The following is a 20,730-nucleotide window of genomic DNA, read 5'->3' as shown; positions in this document are numbered from 1 at the left end:
ATTTCAGAGTCTGGCTTGCATTTGATAACCAGTAGTTTAAAAAATATATATTAATAATTAGACTGATCACTTCATAACTGTGTAATTATTTACTGATTAGACTATTTGAAAACATGGTGAATTATTTAAACCATTTTCTTTTATTGAAAATAAGTGCTATCCCAGAATATTGCTCAATCTCATTTTATCTCTTTAATCCAAAACGAAGTGCCGTCTGCTGAATAAGTGGGAGCTTCTAGTTTTCTCATTTTAATTTCTTTTCTCAGGGGTTTAATCAATAACGTTGATAATCAGATAAAGTTTGGAAAACACTTTACAGGACGAGAAAGCAGTCACAGTGGTTTGCCTTTCATTCTATATGTAGCATGCTTACATCCCATATTGTTGGACATTGTTTGTTTGTTTGGAGGAAAATCCTTTAATCTTTACATATTTGAAATCTCTCGCAGTGGGATACAAATCTCTTGAACGCCGGCATCCACAAATCATGTTGCTGCCAAGTTGATGAGACTTCATGAGCAGCTACTACATCAAAATCCCAAAGATTTAAGGATTGTTTTGTCACCGTTAGTCTGCATCTCTTCCACTTCTGAGCTTTTTTTTGTTGCTGTTTTTTTGCAATTCCTTCTTTTATGAATGCATAGAAGGAACACGAGTTGTCATAAATCTGAGCACACTGGATCCAGTCTGTAAAAACAAATTGCGTACGCGACGACATTATGTACATTGTATGACACATGAATCTCCTAATTAATGATGCGCTTTGGTTTTATTTGAACCATTTTCTTGGGTTCATTAACCAACTTCAGTTAATTTTATAAACAACAATTTGGCTCGTAAGGTAGATCGATGACACGCAGCGACCCTGCAAGGAAAAGCAGTTTGTTCATCTAGTTAGAATCGATGGACGTGTATTAAGTGAGTTGGTTTCTTGCTGTTGACCTTAATCATAAGCCACATATTGGCTTTTAACCTCAAGAATTATTGAGGTTAGAGCGACTTATTTATTCCAAAACCAGCTCTTATGTGTGTTTGGGTTCATTGTGTTTTGACATATTTTAGTCCATATTGCCAAAAAAAATAAAAAATAAAAAATCAACGACCAGAGACATAAAGGTGAAGTTGTAAGACCTGAAAGTGTTGTATTATTAAACTGTACAGTGTCAGAATAATGCTCTGTTCTTTTTCTTTTCTTTTTGTTGCCATTGTTCATTGTGGTTAACAATTATATTGATGTTCAAATTAACATTATTTATTTTTTGATTAATCACTCAGTCTTCTGTTAAAAAAAGGTTAAAGTAAATCAAGAAAAACTTAAAACCTCATACTCAAACCTCAATGTATGAAAAGTTTTCACTGGAACCGTTTATTGCTTTATAACAAGCAGGGGAAACGCAGCATGTTTTACTCCCCAAAATAAAACCGAGCTATGAATTCTGTCTAAAAACAGCTATTTAATCTGTCGTAAGCAAGAAGCATTTTTAACAAATCAACTTTAATTAGCCAAATGTAGTCCACTCACCCCTGCCAATGCACATCACTGTGATGTTTGCATTTCAGAATATTAATTCCTCTTTATTGCCCGTCTATTCCCAGGCATGTCCCTCATGCGCACTACAGCAAATACTCTCTGTGCCTCGACGTGCCGAGTAACGCCGGACACCGGAGTTAAATTTCCAGAAACAATCATTTGACCCACTTCTTCTCGCACCTGCAGTTTTGCTCGACTTTCTGTGTGAAGTTCCTGCACCATCCCGCATGACACCGCAGCGTGCCGCTGCATTTTTCACTTTTTTTTTTTTCACTTTTGTTTTTGAGCTGGCAGAGCTCACTGTGCAAGGGGCGTGAAACCACTCACTGTCAGCGTGTAGATGTTCAGACAAAACTTACCAAATATCAAGCCCTGGTGTCCATCACAGGTTCAGCTGCAGCATCCTGAACAGGCAGCTGCCAGACAGTCAGGGCGATGCCGAGGACTCCAAATGCTATGAAAAGCAATGCTCCTGAGAGACAAAAAAAAAAAAAAAAAAAGTGTGATATTCAACACAAACACCTCAACTACACAAACTACATTTCCTTCAAGGCTATTTGAAAATGTTCCTAATGTTTTTATTTATGATTATTTACCCATCAGAACATCTTGTGACACACAGATGACACAAAAATAGAGCATAATTTATTAGGCTTTGAATCTCATTGAATTAAAATCCACATCAATGCTCCTCTTAATGACTGGTCTTACTGTATTTCGCTAATTTAAGAATATGTTTTAATAATGTTTACCTATTATGTTTCTTTGCCTTGTGATTCGGTTGAGTGACTCATCATTTGAAACCTTGAATGTAAAAACAGCCACAGGCTTTCGAATGCATTTTATCCATAATTTTACTTTGTTGACATGCTGGTCTTTCTCTAGCTGGAAGACCACAATAATGTTATCCCATTTTCATTGCTGGTTGTTTAACATAACAAATTGTATGTGCTGAATTAAGAGCTGTTCTTCCTCGACGACCAGCCTTTTGTAGCATCTCATCAAATTTTGATATTCAGATCTAGACAATTTTGCAGCTCTTGATTGTGCTGTAAAATTGCGCCATTCCGCATCGCAATCAAGTAACTGTTAACTTCAACTGGTATAAAAAGGTTGAAGATATCAATTACAACTTCCCAATTTGACGCTTCAAAATTGGCCTCTGCCTCTTTAAGAAGCTTCTACCTATTCCTTCAACAAGACCTCATAGCCATGCCTCTCATTGGTGTTTGTTCTTGTGGTGCGTTCACAAGGAACGCGTTACGCGCATCAAAAATGCGTCTCGATGCTGCAAGTTTGAGACGTGTGTGCACTTTGAATGCAGATGGTTGACATTTTGATCTACGCCAAGCAATTACTCTTTATTAAAAGATTATTGTTTTCGCTGCCAGAAATAAATCCTAAACTGAGAAATGCAGAGAAACCACCAAGCTTTCTTAAATGTGTCATTGAATATGTTCAGTCGAGCAAAAATAATTAACTTCAGACCACTTTTTATTTTGGTATGTGATGAATCCATTGATGTATGTTGATATCATGAACATAGTGGATCAACACCATGCTTCTTTTTTCTTTTTCACAAAGGGAATAGCTAAATGTGAACAAACCATGATCAAGAGCTTTTTTTCTAGCCAAGTTTAGCAGGCCTTGAAACGCACTTCCAAACAATATTCAAGCAACAAAGGAGGTCGCATTTCTCAACACACCAGAGATGCTGTCAGACATTCATAATCTCATTGACTGAGCTTGCTCCTTTTTCCACTTGGCAGCTTTGGGCGCGATATGAACGCTGATCTGATTATGAAACAACAGGAAAAGAAACAAGCAGCAGCGGAGGAACGCAGCCGAAGACGGCACGGCTATGAATGTGTGTCCCGTCATTAATATTTCACTGCATCACCGTAGCTATAAGAGAACAAAGGAGTGCGGTGGAAATGTATTTTCTTAATTATTTTTTTTCTGCAAAGCTTTGGATTTCATCTGTGCGAAACAGAACGGGCGAATCTTCTGCTCATGATGAGGTTTGTGCCAAAACAAACAGAAACAAAATTGGTGATTAACGCCTCTGGATAATTACTGCATGCTTTAAAGGGAGGGTATAGCTAGTATGTACACATTAATAAAAATAGGCAACGATTTCAGAGAGGTTATTGTTTTTATTGCAACATTTCTGTTTGGGTTTTTTTTCGTCTTGCCTTTTATGACATCGGGAGGAAGGTGACTGTCAAGGTCGGTTTCTCACTTGTCCCAAAAATCCTCAAAACGATCGACATGGCACAGTCACGGCTTCACTTGCGTTGCACATTCCAGGTGAGATTATGAAATCAGGTGAGCCTTCGTGCATGAAAATACACAACTCTGCACTCAGGTCGAATGCGTTTCTGCGCATCGGTTGGCACTCCGACAGATTCTGAATCCTCGTCACCTTCATCCGGACGATCAAGCATTTGCTCTTCGATACATCATCCCGGTCCCAATTCCAATTCCACTTTATCTCAGGGTTCACGTCTATCGGAGTTGAGGAAATAAGGAGATACAGGGAAAATGGTTGATGGTGTTCAAGAAAAAAATATAAAGAGGTTCCAAGCAAATCACCACTTAGGCAAGAATGAACTTTCTGCTGTGGGATTGGGAAACGCTAGCTTCGTTTTATCTCCGACGTTTCTTCCCTGCCTGTGTGAAACAATCCACCCTCTAAAGCTCTACAGCCACAGCATTTGACCTCTCTTTCTTTTTCCCCTCGCAGGTATATGAAGCAAAATGATCTGCGGTGGCACACAGCTCTGGCCAAAGGACACACTATATCAAGTCATTATCCATCAGAGTGATCCCTTCGTGTCTGCGCCAGACAAAGACAGTTGTTAGGGGAACAGTCATTCTCTTGTTCTGTCAGCTGTTACTCAACGAGTCAACGGGAGCGAATCAGACTTCCGTCTTTGGCCGCGTTCTGTCGCAGGAGAAGAACGGCTGTGGGTGGCATCGCAAGAGGGAAAGAGAAGAAACGAATCCAGCAGGCCAGCTGGGCCGGTGGATCAATGCTAAATATTTCTTCTAGAATAACCTCCACTATGAAATTCATCTTCAATGTCAGCTTGTTTGCTGGACATAAGCAATCCTGACAATGTTTCTGTTGGTTGTCCCTGAAAGTAAATGATCAGAAGTGGAAAAACAGTGAGCGTATTAGTACTTTATAGAAACCTTTCCTGGAAAAGGCGCAAAAAAATAGAAAAGAACCAGGCTTCAAGTCGGACATGTTTGGATGATGCAAGAGAGATTAAGCTTTTATCTTAATCTGATGGTTTTGCTAAAAGAAGAGGATAAATAATTTCACATTTTAAAGCACACATAATTGGTAAACCTGGAAGATATTTTGAGAATGACATTGTTATTATTATGCTTTGGAACTGTTTTTTTCTCAGGGTGGGATGACGACACAATGTCTTGAATGTAGCTTAAAAACAAGCGTCGGAGGCACATGTTTGAATTTCATGTAGGTTTTGTTCCCAAACCATACAGACACACACAAACACACGCAGGCAAACTAACACATACAGGCTCAAATGCTCCACTAAAGTTCTGGTTAAAACAGAAACACGCCTTACTTTGAACTTGAAATTATTGTAGCTATCAACTCATTTCTTGCATCATTTTTGCTGGCCTTTGACCTCTCTCCTTGGCAGAATTATTAACTGGTTTTATTAACTAGCAGTGACCCAGCGCTAAAGCCTGGTAAAAACCAAACTACTATTGTGTGGTTCGTTTCATCCAGGGGTCTGAACCTTCTGCTATTTAGAAACAATTGCTTCCTGGTAGTGTGGCCTCTATTGAAGTTTTAAATTTTACCCAATCACTAACATTTGACCGTGGCGTATGTAATGTGCCAGTTTGACGCGATGAAGCTTACCGGAAAGTGCCTGCACTGTAAACAACCGTTTAAAGTGCCAGGCCGAACCTGATGGCTGTTAACGTTCAATAATTGGAAGCTGAACAACTTTGTTCACTTCCTCCACTGCCTTTGCTAAACAGTAGCAAAATAAAATTGTACAACAGTGTCAAAAATCAATGTCGTTGGTCTCAGCAGCTGAAGCTGAAGTGGAGAAATCGAGTTCAATGGGAGAAATCCCAGGCATACCACTGAACATCAAGTGAAGTTGCACAGGAAGGCAATGGTCAGGCTGCACCTGACCATTGCCTTCACCGTTGTTTTGAAAGCCTCACCTTGACTCCGTATTCACAACACAAACATGGTGTGGTTCTTTGTAGTGTGCATCTGCCCTAATTTTGCCAAGCAACAACTGTTTGGCTAGCTTTGCTAGCTGGGCTAGCAGATAACTGATGCTATCTGAATGTAGCTTACATTCTGGAGCTCACGCCAGCAGCTGGGTAAGCTCTAGATGATTTTTAATAACTCACATGCAGCAGTATGAGAACTTCATTTTAGCACAGACTCCTAAAGAGGTTTCTTTGTTTTTATTACAGGCCTTAATTATTTTTAAACCGTCTGATCAAGAAGGTTAAGGTCTGAATTGAAAATTATTATTATTTTCTCTCCACGGAGGAGCCCCGTTCTCCAACTTCAGCGACTGCGGCGTCGAGATAAAGACGAGCAATAAAGCGGGGCGCAGCTGTAACACGCTTGTTAGAGGACAATCTCAATGTCACATCGGCTTTGCGCGCAAGTGACAAACCACTCAGTCAGATAATAGTCACACTGCTCAGGAGTTCAGCATAGCCTGATGGCTTTCATAACCATGGGGGTTAAAGTCGTCCTCAGCAGATCCGCGAAGCCGCCTCCTGTCAGGCCATTTCCTATTTTTACCAGCTGTGGTCACAACTGCCCTTGTCAGCACTTTGATTAATGGGCTCCTTTTCACATGAGATCATGGTCACTATATGGCAAACTATCAATTATGCGCCGTACATGTCCATGTTTTCTCCAGCCGCGTACCCGCATTCATTCACTAATTACACGGCTAATAGGGTTTTAAGCTAGCAACACCCCAAAACGCCGAACTAATGGGATATATGTCACTTAGTAAATTAGATATATCCTGCTCGGTCTGATCTCTCACAATAAAAACAGAGGCTAAAACCACAAAAGTGAGGCAATTATTTCAGACAAGCAATTGTTTTTCGTCTGAGCTCCCATTGCATCACAACCATAGATAAAATGGTTTGAAGGAAAATGGCTTGTCGGAGAAGAATAATTGAATAATTAGCTTTTTATTAGCTTCTACAAACCCTTGCCTTTACAGGTCAGGCAAAAATGAATTGGTTTTACGTGTGCCCCCCCAGACAATCAATACTCATGAATCTGCTGGTGGAGGAAGGAAAGGTTACCAGGAGAACAACAGGAACTAAAAGGAGGATTGAACTGAAATAAAACACCCATCTCAGTGTTATTTTCTGGTTATTTTCCTGTGTTGCTGCAGGTGATACTTTGCCTAATTTTAACATACAAGTAGGAGTGGATGATCTGGACTTCCAAGTTTCATCCTGATATTTTGTGTTACTATTGTGGTAAAAGTGACTATATCAACTATTTATGTCATCTTTTACAGGTAACTATGTGGTGATGATTGCGTGTCACAGCATTTACACAAATACTGCTCTTGAAAAACATTCCCATTCATAACACGCTTTTTTTTGGACACCTGTCACATAAAGAAGTGCGATTTGTGTCACTGAACGCACACAGTAACTGCATTTTGTCATATTCTTTTAAATATATTGATACAACTTTGTTGAAAAACATGTGAGAAAATAGTTTTAGGGATTTTAAAACATCATAAATTGTCTTTTTTTTATAGTCATAACAATAAATCAAAAACTTATTATAATATTTATCATGATAAATTATTAACAACATGATAAATGCCAATTCCTGTATGTAAGTTAAAGTGTGGAGCCAAAAAGGAGTTGCTTGTTTTGATGTGTAAACACCATCCCAAGCATATATTGGGCTAAAAATCTGCAACAAATCAAACTTTATCAAAAGGAAATACAACAATATCAGCTCTTCCTTCATGTGTGCAGCTACATTGCTGAGAATTGCTGTGGTTTATAAGTTTTCAAACATCATAACTGTATTATGTGACAGACAATAGGAGGGAAGATACAAGTGATAACACATGATGAAAAAAGCAAACAATATTGTGCATCTCTGCAGAGATATGTTTCAGACATACATAACAATCCAAGCTGAAAATATTCATTCCCACTGCCTCATGTTATGGCGTCGGAGCCGTTTAGTTCGGGTCGTGATCTGGACCTTAATTTATTTCCAGCTGCAGAAAATTACAGGCCTTTTTGTTACTATGGACTAGTGAGGGTTTTGTATTTGTGCCAACGATTTAACCCTAACTCATACTTTTCTGATACTTTTCTTATTGATCAATCTAAAGGCCGTTCGCTCAGCTTTTATAGTTTGTTTAAAAGGACCCTCATCAGCCATAGCCGTGACAACTGCTACTCTTTGGCACTGTAAAAAACACATTTGTTACACATGTAACATTAGTAACGTAACATATTAATTCATGCATATGATGAAAACGAAGCAGGACTCTTTGAAAAGCTCTCGCTTTTGTTACATTTAAAAAGTTTGAAGGAAGGTGGTTCCATGTTCTCCTTCCAGAAATAGTAGACTTTAGTCCAGCAATGTTGGTTTTATGATGGAAAAGTAAAACAACCGTTTAAAGCATTCCTTGTGTTAAAATGATCCGATCCGATGTTAGTATCTGTATCCGTCCCAGTGTGGAAAAAAATTCTAGATTGGTAATCAAACAAATATAAAATTCAGTACATTCATGTGTGTTTAAAAAAAATGTTTAAGTCAATTCATCTGCTTCTCTGTGTTGGATCAGTCTTGACTGATACCAATCTGATGTTGGTATCAGAGGTGACAAAAGTGGTTTGGTGTATCCTTAATTAAAATTGTGTACGGTGTGACTAAACAAAAGTTGATAACACAAAACATTTGTATGAATAGTACAATATTTCTAAAAATATTAGATGGGAAGTATGTAGCTTATTTTTCACCCAGAGCCAATCTAAAGCTCTGTGCATGCAGAGATAATAAGGCATGTGAGTCAAGACAGCAGTGTTAATGATCAGTGACATACAAACTGCTGCATTTCGAACACGTTTAGTCAAGATAGATTAGTGCATTTGTTTTTCAGCTTTTTAATTTCCTTGAGGAAAGCTTGTCGTTTTGCCAATCAAATGAGCAGAAGTTCATTTGCTACGTCAGCAATGACTTGTTCTGCTATGATTTGTGTTTGAAAGATTGTGAGAATTGGTTGTTTGTGGACTCTGTCCTCCTCTCTACGTTTGCTTCATGTGCTTTTTGCTCTGACTTATGCTGAGACGCTGGAACAAATCTGGTTATTGTGAACAACTAATGAGCTGAAGTTAAAACACTGATAATCGACAGGCTCCATTGAAGATTCTTATGTAAAGATATTTAGTCTTAAAAATAAGGTGAACGTTAAATGCTGCAATCGCTTCAACTTCCACTTTAGTTTAGTGGGAAACTGAAAAAAACAAATTCAGCTTTCTGGTAAGTAAGTGATTCAAACCTTAGCACTGACATGCTATATTAACTGCAATTGTGATTAACAGCTGTTTGTGTGTTTAGACACAATGTGATACATATATTATAAGTATATAATATGTCTATACGCATATTATTTTGTCTCACAGTTGAGCAGGAGAGTTTGTGTAACTTACATAGATCAAAACTAGATCAAAACTTGTTCTATAATAAATTACTCTTCAGCAACTATTAGCTGCTTTGATCCCAACCTTGTGCTTAAATCTTTTACAAAGATTTTAGGTTTTGACAATTAATCGACAAAATCAACTAACTGATTAATCAATTTTGTTGATTCATTGCTAAGAATCGATTAACTGACAAAATAGACAAACTATTTAGTTAATACTGTTGATTAATACAATATTCTGTTTTGAACATTTAATTTGGAAGACTCAATTTTTGGAAAATATATATATTTTTTTCCAATGCATTTATTGGCTTTCCAGAGGGATGTTAACCATCGAAATAAAAACCAAGTATTTTTAAGATATTTTCCATCAATTTTAAACATTTTTTTTGAAGAAAACGTATTAAAATTGGATATGAAATTTGGAATAAAGACAAAAAGGAACAATTGATTTTTACATGCCATTTCATCCACCACTGAGAGTCTTAAATGATGTCAGCAGTGGACAAGCAAGTGAGTGTAACTACTGTGAGCTGCAAACCCAAACACAAAAAGCCTGAAGTTGCCAAAAAGCCTGAAGTTGCACAACTTCAGGCTTTTTCATGTGAATGTTGGTTACAAAAAATTGCCAATCATTTCAAACGTCCCTTGATAGAAGCCAAGCCTATAACTCTATATGTCAATTGCTTTGGATTACACTGAGTAAGGGTTTGTAGAGGAAAAAAAAAAACCTTAGATCCTCTCCTGATTATTAAAGAACACAGAACATGACTACGTTCAGGTCTCAACGCATTAGCGCATGGCCTCATTTCAATGCCGACACTGATCATTTCATGAGCTCATAATGAGGAAAGACAGTACTGATATACTAAATGAAGGTTTCATGGCTACCTCTGCCCCATTGAGTCTTAACCAGAAGATCCAAATGGGCTTCATGAAAAACCAAGACATTTCACGCTTTACCGGATGCCGCCACACATGGATCTGGTCTTAAGTTGCAGTGAAATGAATTAAAGGTACCAAGACAACATTACATAAATCCAAAGCCGTTCATCTTCTTAGCTTTTAGTCATATTTAATGCACTTGTGTGTCTGAGCGGCAGAATTACAGGCGACTGCAAAACAGCAATTATTTTATTTATTTTTTTTAAATATGCGGTGCAGAGGCACTTTTCTCCACACAGCTGTGCCATATAATGCTGCCACTATTTACAGTACGCTGAAAAAGACACAGCCCTCTGTTCACAAATTCAAGCATGAAGATTACAAGGGCTTAGTGCGGCGAGTATTACCATATCCTGATCCATACGAGCCTTTAAGCGGGGTTATGAGAAAGTAGCAGAGCGGGCTTCAGCCGGATGAAATTTTGCACAATTAAATAGATACTAAAAAAGAAAGATAGCTTAGCTGCATAACTCCTACACAGAGATCAATGGCAGAATGATTCCAAACTAAAAGGTAAAAAAAAAGAAAGCTAAAAAAAAAAAAACTTCTGAGATTATCTTTTATATCCCCACTACATCGACAAAAGTGGGAGGCCGATAAAACCCTATGAAGAGTCTTTGCAGCAATCAAGTTTTCAAGCACGAGAGTGAAAACATGTCTGCACACAGGAGCTGGGACTAACTATGAATCATGCATGCTGGCGACATATTTTTCCTTATTTACCTTCAGCAAATAATGTCAGAGTTGTTCCCAAGGACTGTCAGTGCTGTCACTTTGACAGGTGGTGGGAGGTGGTGCCGCAGCAGTCACTAACAAAACAGGTTTAGGAAAAGAAGGAGAGAAAAAAAAGCACCCTTTACTTCCTCTCCCTTCAGAAAACATCTCAATTCTCTCCATGATGGGTGACACTCAGTCTTCTGTAATTTGTGTTATGTTTTCGGATTTATTGCCAACTACTGTAGGGTTTGCCTGTCGCAAAAAAGGGTCAGAACGAAGAGAACAAACAGGAGATGAAAAAAATTGGATGAAATCACTTCCAGTATGTCAACAGAGAAACACAGGAAGCTCCTGTCTCAGCTGTGCTATTCCACCAAAGGAAAAACAACCACATTGATTTCGTTTCCCCTCTAAACTACTTCAGTTGACTATGTGGACCTAATTTTGTCTCCTAAAGTCAATGAATGCAATTGATGTCAAATTTGGCTTTGGCTTTATCCGAGACTTGCATCGTCTTGGTCTGGCTTGTTTGTTTTACGTGAAAAATCCCAGGACATTTTGACAACGGAGAAAGAAAATGTGAGACAAACAATGCAGTAGAATGAAATGCAGAGCCAGATGTATAGAAAACACTTTCTGCTTTTGTTTATTTCCATTTTGTGGGGTATTTTTGAATCAGATTTCAGATGAATAAGTTGAAATAGATTTGTTGAACGCCAATCGACTGTTCAACACAGAAAGTCCCAACAATGTCATGTCTGCGATTCCTGTCTTCAATAGTCACTGTCTGCGTTTCCGTTACAAACGTGCAAAATTTTTTGTCTAATTTCTGCTGATGTTGAAAGAAAAGCGCAATTTTGCAATTGTGGTGTTTCCATCAAATAATAAATGAAATTAAAATCACATGTGAATAAGCTAGTCAAAATCATGGCAGCAAACAGTGACATGAGATATATTCATAATTTAGCCATGGCGCTAGCGCTCATCATCAATCAGCCATCAGAGGGATCGTCAAGGTTTTATTCATCGCTGAAAACGTTGTCTGCACATTGAGGCAGAAAGGTAACAATATGGTAAATTGGTCTTTCTGAAGAATCTATGTATTAAGAGTGAGTGTATAACTCTTAGTACTCTGTGTGTGTGCGTGTGTGTGTGTGTGTGTGTGTGTAGTCCTGTAACAGTGATCTGTACAGCGTGTTCCCCACGTCTCACCTAAAGGCCGGTGGGGACAGGCGTCCACTCGGACAACATTTATTAAAAGTAGCACAACTTCAGGGTGATAAAACTGTTTTGTTAAAACAAAGTGCAAATCAAAGCAACATTCCCACTGCAGCTGAAAATAACTTTTTTTTTTTTTGTACAGTTAACATTGTTTAAATTTTTTTAATAAAAAAAACTTACGTAAGCAATAGAATTAACAGATACTAATGAGATAAATTTTTATGTTTGAAATATTATAACTTATGGCAGTTCTGCTTTTTATAGCATAACACAACCCGATATTAGCAGGTTAATTAATGTGCATGTCTTCTCATGCAAGCAGCCTGCAGTTGGCTGTTTTACAGACCCTGTGGTCGTAGCTTCACAACCCAAGTGAAGCTAGTGTAAGCTAAAAGTTACACTAGCGAGAGACTGCAATGTCTATGTTGAAGACTTTGCACGTTTTTCGTCAGGTTTGCTCCGAGTTCTAATGCTTGTTTTTTGTGCCTTTAGCAATTCCGGTGATTCAAATGACGGTAAGTTGTTTAATTCCCACTGAGGCTTTACGCAGACCTCACTGTGACATGAGTTAGTGTTAAATGTGGGCTGCAGATGTTTCATTTAGACAAAGTAAAACGTCACAGCCTAAAAGTTTAAACCTATCTGTCGTGGCATGGCGGCAGTAATCAGCGGCTCTCCTTCAGTTTTTGGGTTTGTTGTCCTGTTCGCTTCAGCCTGAGGCCTGTTTTTTGGTGGGTGGAGGTTTCTGAGTAATTCCCATGATTACTCTTTTTGTTTATCATCCTCTTTTTAGATAGTGTTCACTGTGTCTCTCTCCCGTCTTATCACCAGTCCTCTGTGCCCCCTCACTGCAATCGCTCAGCTGCTTTCACTCCACCAATCACCCTGCTCGGTATTTATACTCCTCAGAGAAGTCGTTTGTCATCAGGTTTCTGTGTCGCGCTCCCTTGGTGATGCTGCCTGCCCTGGTTCGCATCGCCTCCACTTTGTTATCTGTGAGCTCTTGTGTTCGTTTAGTCCTGTTGTTAAAATTCATGTCATCACTAGTTTCTGACAGTCGAGACCAATAGAGGGGCCCTCAGAAAGGCTGAGATTCGTAAGGTGGAGAGATAGAATATATATTCAATAAGACCTTGAGAAACTCATCTGTATGTTTACCTTTAGTCTAATTCATTACTGCAACATGGTTTTCAAAGGTATCTTTAAAAATTCAATACTCCGGCTGCAGCTGATCCAGAGCGCTGCTGCTCAAGTTCTCACTAAAACCAGGAGGACAGAGAACATCAGCCCAGTTCTAAAGTCCTTCCATACTGTAGTAATGCTACTACATTATTAATGTATCCCACCGGCTCCCTGTGCCTCAGAGAATAGACTTTGAAATACTTTTGTAATTTAAAGCACCTCAAATCTGGATCAAACCTAAAGAAAACTGCAAAGACGCTGAAACACTGAGCTCCTGCAGATCAGGGCTGCTCAGAGCTGCCTTCAACTACAAACACCTGGAAAGTCAAAGTGTTTTATGTCTTTCAGCCTGTCATGATTTTCCTTTTATTCTGCCACTGCAGTGCAATAGGTTTTTTTTGGTTGTTTTTTGCTTGTCTGCTGCTTTATTTTCCTTCTAATCATGTGGAGCACTTTGAATTGCCTAGCTGATAATAATAATCTATCTTGTCATCATCAAAGAGCAAAGAAATTGAAATATTTTAAATAATTTTAATTTAAAAAAACAAACACCCTTATTTAAACATGTATTTATTTGGGCTAAAAATAATTTCATTTGTTTGACATAATTTTCAACTTTTACTAAAAATTTCATGTCTGTGTACGACCTTTCAGACATCTTGATTAATTGAACTGTGGCAAGTTTTGCTGAGGCCCAAATTGCTGTTGTTTTTGCTGCCAACTGTGTAACATTAGATGTGAGCTCGACATGCTGAACCTTCCTTTAGCAGCTCAGCCTCTGCAGCGAGTTCATCGTGTTCATCGCTCACCTCCAGCCCAGATCCCGTCTGATACCGACTGTAAGGTGAAAGTGGAGCAGAGCGCGACCTGAAAGCAGTACCGTTTCTTTACACCAAAGAGTCGGAGGCTGCTCCGGCCCAAAGCGGAGAAGCCGACAAGAGGCTGCGTCTGCAGTGCAGCGGGCATTCAGCACAGCCTGACGAACGCAGAACCAGAAGGAATAAGAACTGTTTTATGTAACTTCGATGTCAGGTCCATTTTCTTCACAGTCAGGTCTATGTTGAAAGAAAATATATACCTTTGCCTATGTATCAATCAATCAAGTCATAATTTTAGCAACTAGGGCAGATCATCAGAAAAACACAAAAATGCAAAGTCATTCAGCATATAGTCAAACTGAAGCGTTATATTTTGTTAAGTTAAACATCAGAATGTTTAATTGATTATGGTTCAAAAGTAAGTAAACGTTTCTGTTTTTAGTCTAGAAATAAAGGCGCTCAGTGTTTCAGCTGTTTTGTTGTTTATATATACTTATAATGTGAGGGCCCAGTTTTGCCCACTACATCTCCCTACTGTGGCTCCAGAACTGGAAGTTAATATCTAGATAAAATGTTATTGTCAATTAGATTGAAGTATTATTGTTGAGGCCTCTACCAACACACACACACACCCACCCACACACACACACACACACACACACGCACACGCGCACACACCCGCACGCGCACACCCACCCACCCACCCACACACACACACCCACACACACCCACACACACACACTCACACACACACACACAAGTAATTAACACAGAAGGAGCTGAACTAAGACACATAAAGGATGGACCAATCACCAGGGAACAAGAATAACTTGACACAAGAAATATGGAACTAAAGGAAAATATTAACTACTGCGGTAAGAACAATCGCATAGAGAAGAATACTGAGTACGGCAACACCTTGCTGACAAAAATAAGCCCAAAGAAAGGTCAGAACACAAACTTAAAATAAAAGTCATCTGCATGGAGTGTCAGGATTTGGTTTTCTCTGTGTTGATTTGAGTTTTTCTGTGTGTTTAATTTGGGTTTCTGTGTCTTCTGTCATGAGTTGTGGTGTGAGGTGGTGAGGCAGAACACAGCGAACCCAGGTTGTAGAAAACAAATGGTGATTTAATGGTGAAAACAATCCAAAAGTCCAATATCCAGCCGTCACAGCTGAGCGGCTCAACGCTGGTAGCAACTGGCCAACGAATGGACAGCACGACAGACTGGGACAACAAGGACCCGACAAAGACACAAGGAGAAGACAGGACAACCTGGAGACTCAGAAACTTAAAATGAACACACAGAAAAACTCAAATCACGACATGGAGGGTTTTCAGAAAAAGGTGCATCTGGGCTAATGCATGTTTACTTAATTAGCATCATTGAAAAAAAAGATCAATAATCACATTTCTTTTAGAAAGCTAAAGACCCGGGTGCCATGTTGTGTCCTTGCCAAGTTTTAATAGGTTTTTGATTTTCATTAACTAGCCCCTGAAGGAATTAAAGAAGGAAGTTTCTGCTTAGAAAACATTGCTTTTCACTGCCAGAGCTGATGTCCGGCTCACGGCAGCGGAGGGAACTGGTCCAGGTTTTGATCTGGAGCTGGTTTGGTTAAAAAAAACAACAACAACCACAACACACATATACAAAAGCAAGAAGCTGGCAAAAAAATCATTTCTTTTAATGTTGATTTACATCATTAAAATAAAAAAAAACATGATGGAAAATCACCATAATTTTAAACTTACATGAGGATTTAATCCAATTTCAGACATAAAGATATTAAATCTAATAGAATGTTCAATTTGGACTTCACCCACTAACCTTTGAAGAGATTCACTCAGAGTTACAGAATTTCACAAGGAAAGATGAATTTAAAGACAGATAAATCTTTCAAAGACATGGGAACATACTCTACGGCTGTTCAATAAATAATATGGAGCTTAGAATAAAAATGTATATATAAATATATAAAAACCTGAGAGAGTGGTGGAAGTTTAAAATATCTCCGCAGCTCTTTAACAGAAATACAGAGCTTCAAAGCCACCAGCCATAAAACATAAAGTATTAAAACCATGTGCTATGTTCTTAAAAGTGAAATACTGATAACGCCTCAAATCGTCCGGCCGATTTCAGCAACTCAGTCAAAGGCGTCGTGCAGAAACCCGGAGCGTTGACGCAGCCGAGGGAAAACTTTCAAGAATTCGGATTCTGTGTCACCTGATACTTCAGTGCTATCCTTCCAAAGAAAAGCCGTCAGTCCGAGGAACGCCGCCAAGCCCGTTCATTACGGTTTTTATAGACAGTTTATAGAACAGTGTTTTTTAAACAGTTTTTTTTTTTGTTTTTCTGTCTCCGCTCTCATGTGACGGCGTTTCACGACATGAAATGTTTTCCATGTTTTTACTCTGCAGAAAGTGTTTGATAGAAGACAAGACATTAATATTGAATATAAATCTGAATATGAATTTGCATAGGTATGTCTCAGCAAGTTTACATATTGTTGGAGTAGATATTTTATTGCAATTCAAATTGTCAAGCACGATTATATAAGTGCTCCTAAGACAGAAATGCTCTTTTGTGGCCCCGTTAAGGCCTGCACACAATCTAAAACGTTGTCCTGTAGACAGAAACTGAAACTGAGAGCGAGCCTCGACACATCACAGCTACAGAAGCTGGATTTTGACAGAAAGATGCGAGCATTCTTCTGGAAAGTTAGGTGAAAGGAAAAAAGTTCAGTGGGGGAGGGAGGAGCGATTCTGGAGTTTTGAAAACCTAAGTCAGTCACTTGTTCACTCTGTCACACGTCCGTTGGTTTCATACCCATGGCTCTCACTTCCTTTGTTGATGTTTTATTTGTTTTTTAAACTGTACTGTTGTTGTTTTGGTTGTTTTTTTTATCTCCTTGTGATTGTTCAACACTTTCTGTGTTCGAAATCGCCATTTGAAGGGAGAGTGCGTAAGACTGATGTGACGCTGTCATAAAGATGACAGGACTCCTGTCATAAACATGAAGGAGTCATCATGAACTGTTGTCATATAATAAATAGACACTTTTAATGCAGAGTTGGCATTTTTAACTTACTTTTAATGCCAGCTTTAAGTCGTTGATGTTTTATGTATGCAGTTAAAATGATGGTTCTAGACGCTTCTGACCCTAATGTTCAAAACTAAAACAAACGCTTCAAGCATTTAAGTCTCATTTACGGCAGTTCAACTGTTTGATGCACGTCTGACGTATTAAAATATACTTGTCATTGAGGATCATCTGACTATGAGTAATATTGGTGTGAATTTTCCCCTCTCTGCTTCTTCATCGTCAGCAAGCTGCTTCTTTCTCCTGGCTCCCCATTCGTTGCCTTGTTGTTGATCCGATGCACTCGGGCGCATTTATCTCTGTATGTATTATTGATGTTGTTGGGAGAGATGGTGTTGGAACAAGGTCTTCGGGAGCCATCCAACTTAGATGGATGGCTTTTTTTTTTTCCTTTTCTTTTTCCCAGCACTTTTAGTGACTCCTCATGGTGAATTTGACAGTTGTAAACATATGTATGCCACCGCCGAGGCTGAGCCAGCCATCTATTATGGATGCGGAGTAATGCAAGGTGGAAACGAGTCACCTCCAGTGAGGTGCGGGGACTTTATGAAATGTTAAAATGGGACCTCGCCAAAATCTGCCTCGCATTACCGTGAGTAATATCTGGAGCTCGAAGTGCGAGAACACGATCTCTGTCCTTCTGGGTTTTTAAGGGATTTCAGGAAGTCACAATGAAAGGCGTCTGTTAAGAACACGTCATCTCCACAATCCGTTCACAACTGCTGCCCTTTGCTATTTCATAGCCTAGACCGAATCATTCTCATTTTAAGATGCAAAAATGGCAGCCTAATCATAAACCTTTACATTGCCCCGTTTACGCTGAAAGCTGCTGTTTCACCCCAATAGAATCAAAGACCTTTCCTTGTGCCGCCCTTGTTGCTGTTTGGGCTCCTGATTTCAGCCCCAGTGAAGCAGTCGACACCACACACCGGGTCATGCAGCGTGAAAGCTGCAAAAAAAGTGTTTGTGTTACAGCTGCTGCCTTCGAAACGGATGAGAGCACGATTGGCTGACAGATCCTTTCCTGCTGCAGGAGGTGGCGCACCCTCTAGACAACGACGACGACGACGCGGCGTTTCATTCGATTTGGATGGTTTTATTATCCCGCAAAACAGCCCTAAATCAGCATTGGAAATGTCTGCAATATGGCTCTGACAATAATTGGATTATTTTTAGAGGGAATATTCCATCAATGTTCAATATCTTTTGGTACAGGATTCGTCTTTTACCTCGTGAAACTGAGGGGAGAAGTGAATTGCCTCTAGTGCCTACCTCCTCAATTTCCACTGCGTTTGCAAGTCAGACCCAACGAGGCGCAGAGAGGGTTTTTTATTATTATTAATATTTCTATTTCCTTTGGTTAACAAAGATGTCTTATAAAAATAACAAAGCAGGTCATGTATTTTCACTGTGATTTCCTAAAATGTATTCAATCACACTTGATGTAAATGACCATAGCAAAGCTATTAATCTCACTAAGTGACTTTTGAGGGTCCTAACAAGGACCCTCAAAATAAATTTGATGTACTATTAATATCATTATTGTTAGAGATGCATAAGATAAGAAAATGACTAGATAAGAAAACACTCCATGATTTAGTTTTGTTCTTCTGATCCTTTGTTTGACCTCTTATAATCTGTGATACGTTTTGTTGCCGTCTTTCCAAAATACATTCCAGCCACTTTCTTTTCGTCTATCGCCTCAATTTGGTCAATACACTAAATCAGTGCAGACCCAACTCTGAGTCTGTCCTCTGATAACATTTAGAATAAACAGGCTGTATTTTCAGATAAAATTAGTCTAAGTATTGCCAAGTACTTTTGGTCCAGTGTCTGGTGCAAATATCACTGTTGAAACTGCCCGGTTGACCGTCTGACTCAAACTCAAGCACTTTGTATAGCAGAAAATGTGCTATATGAATAAAATTACCTTTACCTTCCAAGACAAATTCCTTTGACAACACAGAAATTCTTTTCCATCTGATCAAAATGGTCCCGCTGATGAAAACTAAAATGTATGAAGGCCACTAATGATGTCTAAATGTTGACCTTCTTAAGGTAGCTTGGAGTGGTGATGGACTCGGACTTGAACCTTGCGTGCCACATAAAGACAATTACAAAGTCAGCCTTCTATCACCTGAAGAACATCTCCAGGATTAGAGGACTAATGTCTCAGCCAGATCTAGAGAAACTCATTCATGCGTTTATCTTTAGTCGCATTGATTATTGTAACAGCGTCTTCACAGGTCTGTCCAACAAATCAATCAAACAGCTGCAGCTGATCCAGAATGCTGCTGCTCGCGTTCTCACTAAAACCAGGAAGATAGAGCACATAACACCAGTTTTAAAGTCCCTCCACTGGCTCCCTGTAGCTCAAAGAATAGATTTTAAAATACTGTTGTTAGTTTATAAATCAGTGAACGGTTTAGCACCACAATACGTCAAAGATCTGCTGTTGTTGTATCAACCTTCCAGACCTCTCAGGTCTTCTGGTTCTGGACTGCTTTGCATCCCCAGAACCAGAACCAAGAGAGGAGAAGCAGCTTTCAGCATCTATGCACCAAAACTTTGGAACAAACTTCCAGACAACTGTAAAACAGCGGAAACCCTGACTTCTTTTAAATCGCAATTAAAAACACACCTGTTTAGAATTGTTTTTGAAATGTAATATGTAACAATGTATTGTTTATTATATGTTGCATGACTTTGTGTTCTTGTGTTTATGATGTAAAGCACTTTGAAATGCCTTGCTGAAATGTGCTATACAAATAAAATTTGATTGATTGATTGAAGTAGGCTAAGCTATTGACATCTTTTGTTCAAAATTTGCTTTGTTTTAAGTCAATCATTTCTTAACACTGATGAAAGAGTTGTCGCTCCACTGATATGCTGCAGAGCAGACTGTGGCCGTGAGATCCTTCTCTTCTGGTAAAAAAAAGAAAAGAAACAGAAAAAAAGTGTAATGCCTCGGAGTGACGATGAGCAAAATATGTGCACTGTGCAGCGAACCATCTCGTACGTGTCGCCTGCTGTTATGCCGGCCACGATTAATTGAAGTCAACATGTCTGGTTCTTGAAGTTTAAGCACCCGAGTTTTTTTTTTCTTTTTTTTTTGTGCACACACGACAAAAGGTCACTTCTTTCTAATTTATTTGGCAAAAAGAGAGCATGCAGGGGAACAAGCAAAAAGGCAAGAGATTTAATCAGAGTGTTACTCCGACGCCGACACCTGGTTCCGCCTTGCTGAGTAGCCTGCTTCATAACAGCACACACACCCACACACACGTACCCATGCACACACACACACGCACATCCAAATGTGGGCAGCAGAGCGGGACTAATGATCAATGAGGCTGACAAGAAAAACTCAAATCATAACACGCAGACAAGTTTCGTTGACAAACATTTCATTGATTGAGTCGCTTTCAAGCAATGCGTAAGACGGTACAGGCTTTGTCCCACGGAGCCGGGTCTGTTTAAACAAAAGGGACGACA

The 20,730-nt window shown here is 39.1% G+C and overlaps 1 protein-coding gene across 1 annotated transcript in view; it reads right to left on the bottom strand.

Annotated features, from left to right (window-relative positions):
- lrfn1 (leucine rich repeat and fibronectin type III domain containing 1) overlaps positions 1-20,730 on the bottom strand; it is a 158,965-nt gene that overhangs the window by 35,077 nt on the left and 103,158 nt on the right. The window contains exon 3 of the mRNA XM_055045551.1: positions 1,891-2,003. The gene's annotated coding sequence lies outside the window, so the exon portion shown is untranslated. The remainder of the gene's footprint in view (positions 1-1,890; positions 2,004-20,730) is intronic.

This window comes from Poeciliopsis prolifica, unplaced genomic scaffold, assembly GCF_027474105.1.
Source record: "Poeciliopsis prolifica strain line A6 unplaced genomic scaffold, Auburn_PproV2 SCAFFOLD022, whole genome shotgun sequence".
NCBI classification, from domain to species: domain Eukaryota; kingdom Metazoa; phylum Chordata; class Actinopteri; order Cyprinodontiformes; family Poeciliidae; genus Poeciliopsis; species Poeciliopsis prolifica.
Note: the sequence above shows the minus strand (reverse complement) of the source record. Positions and strands in the feature narration are given on the sequence as shown.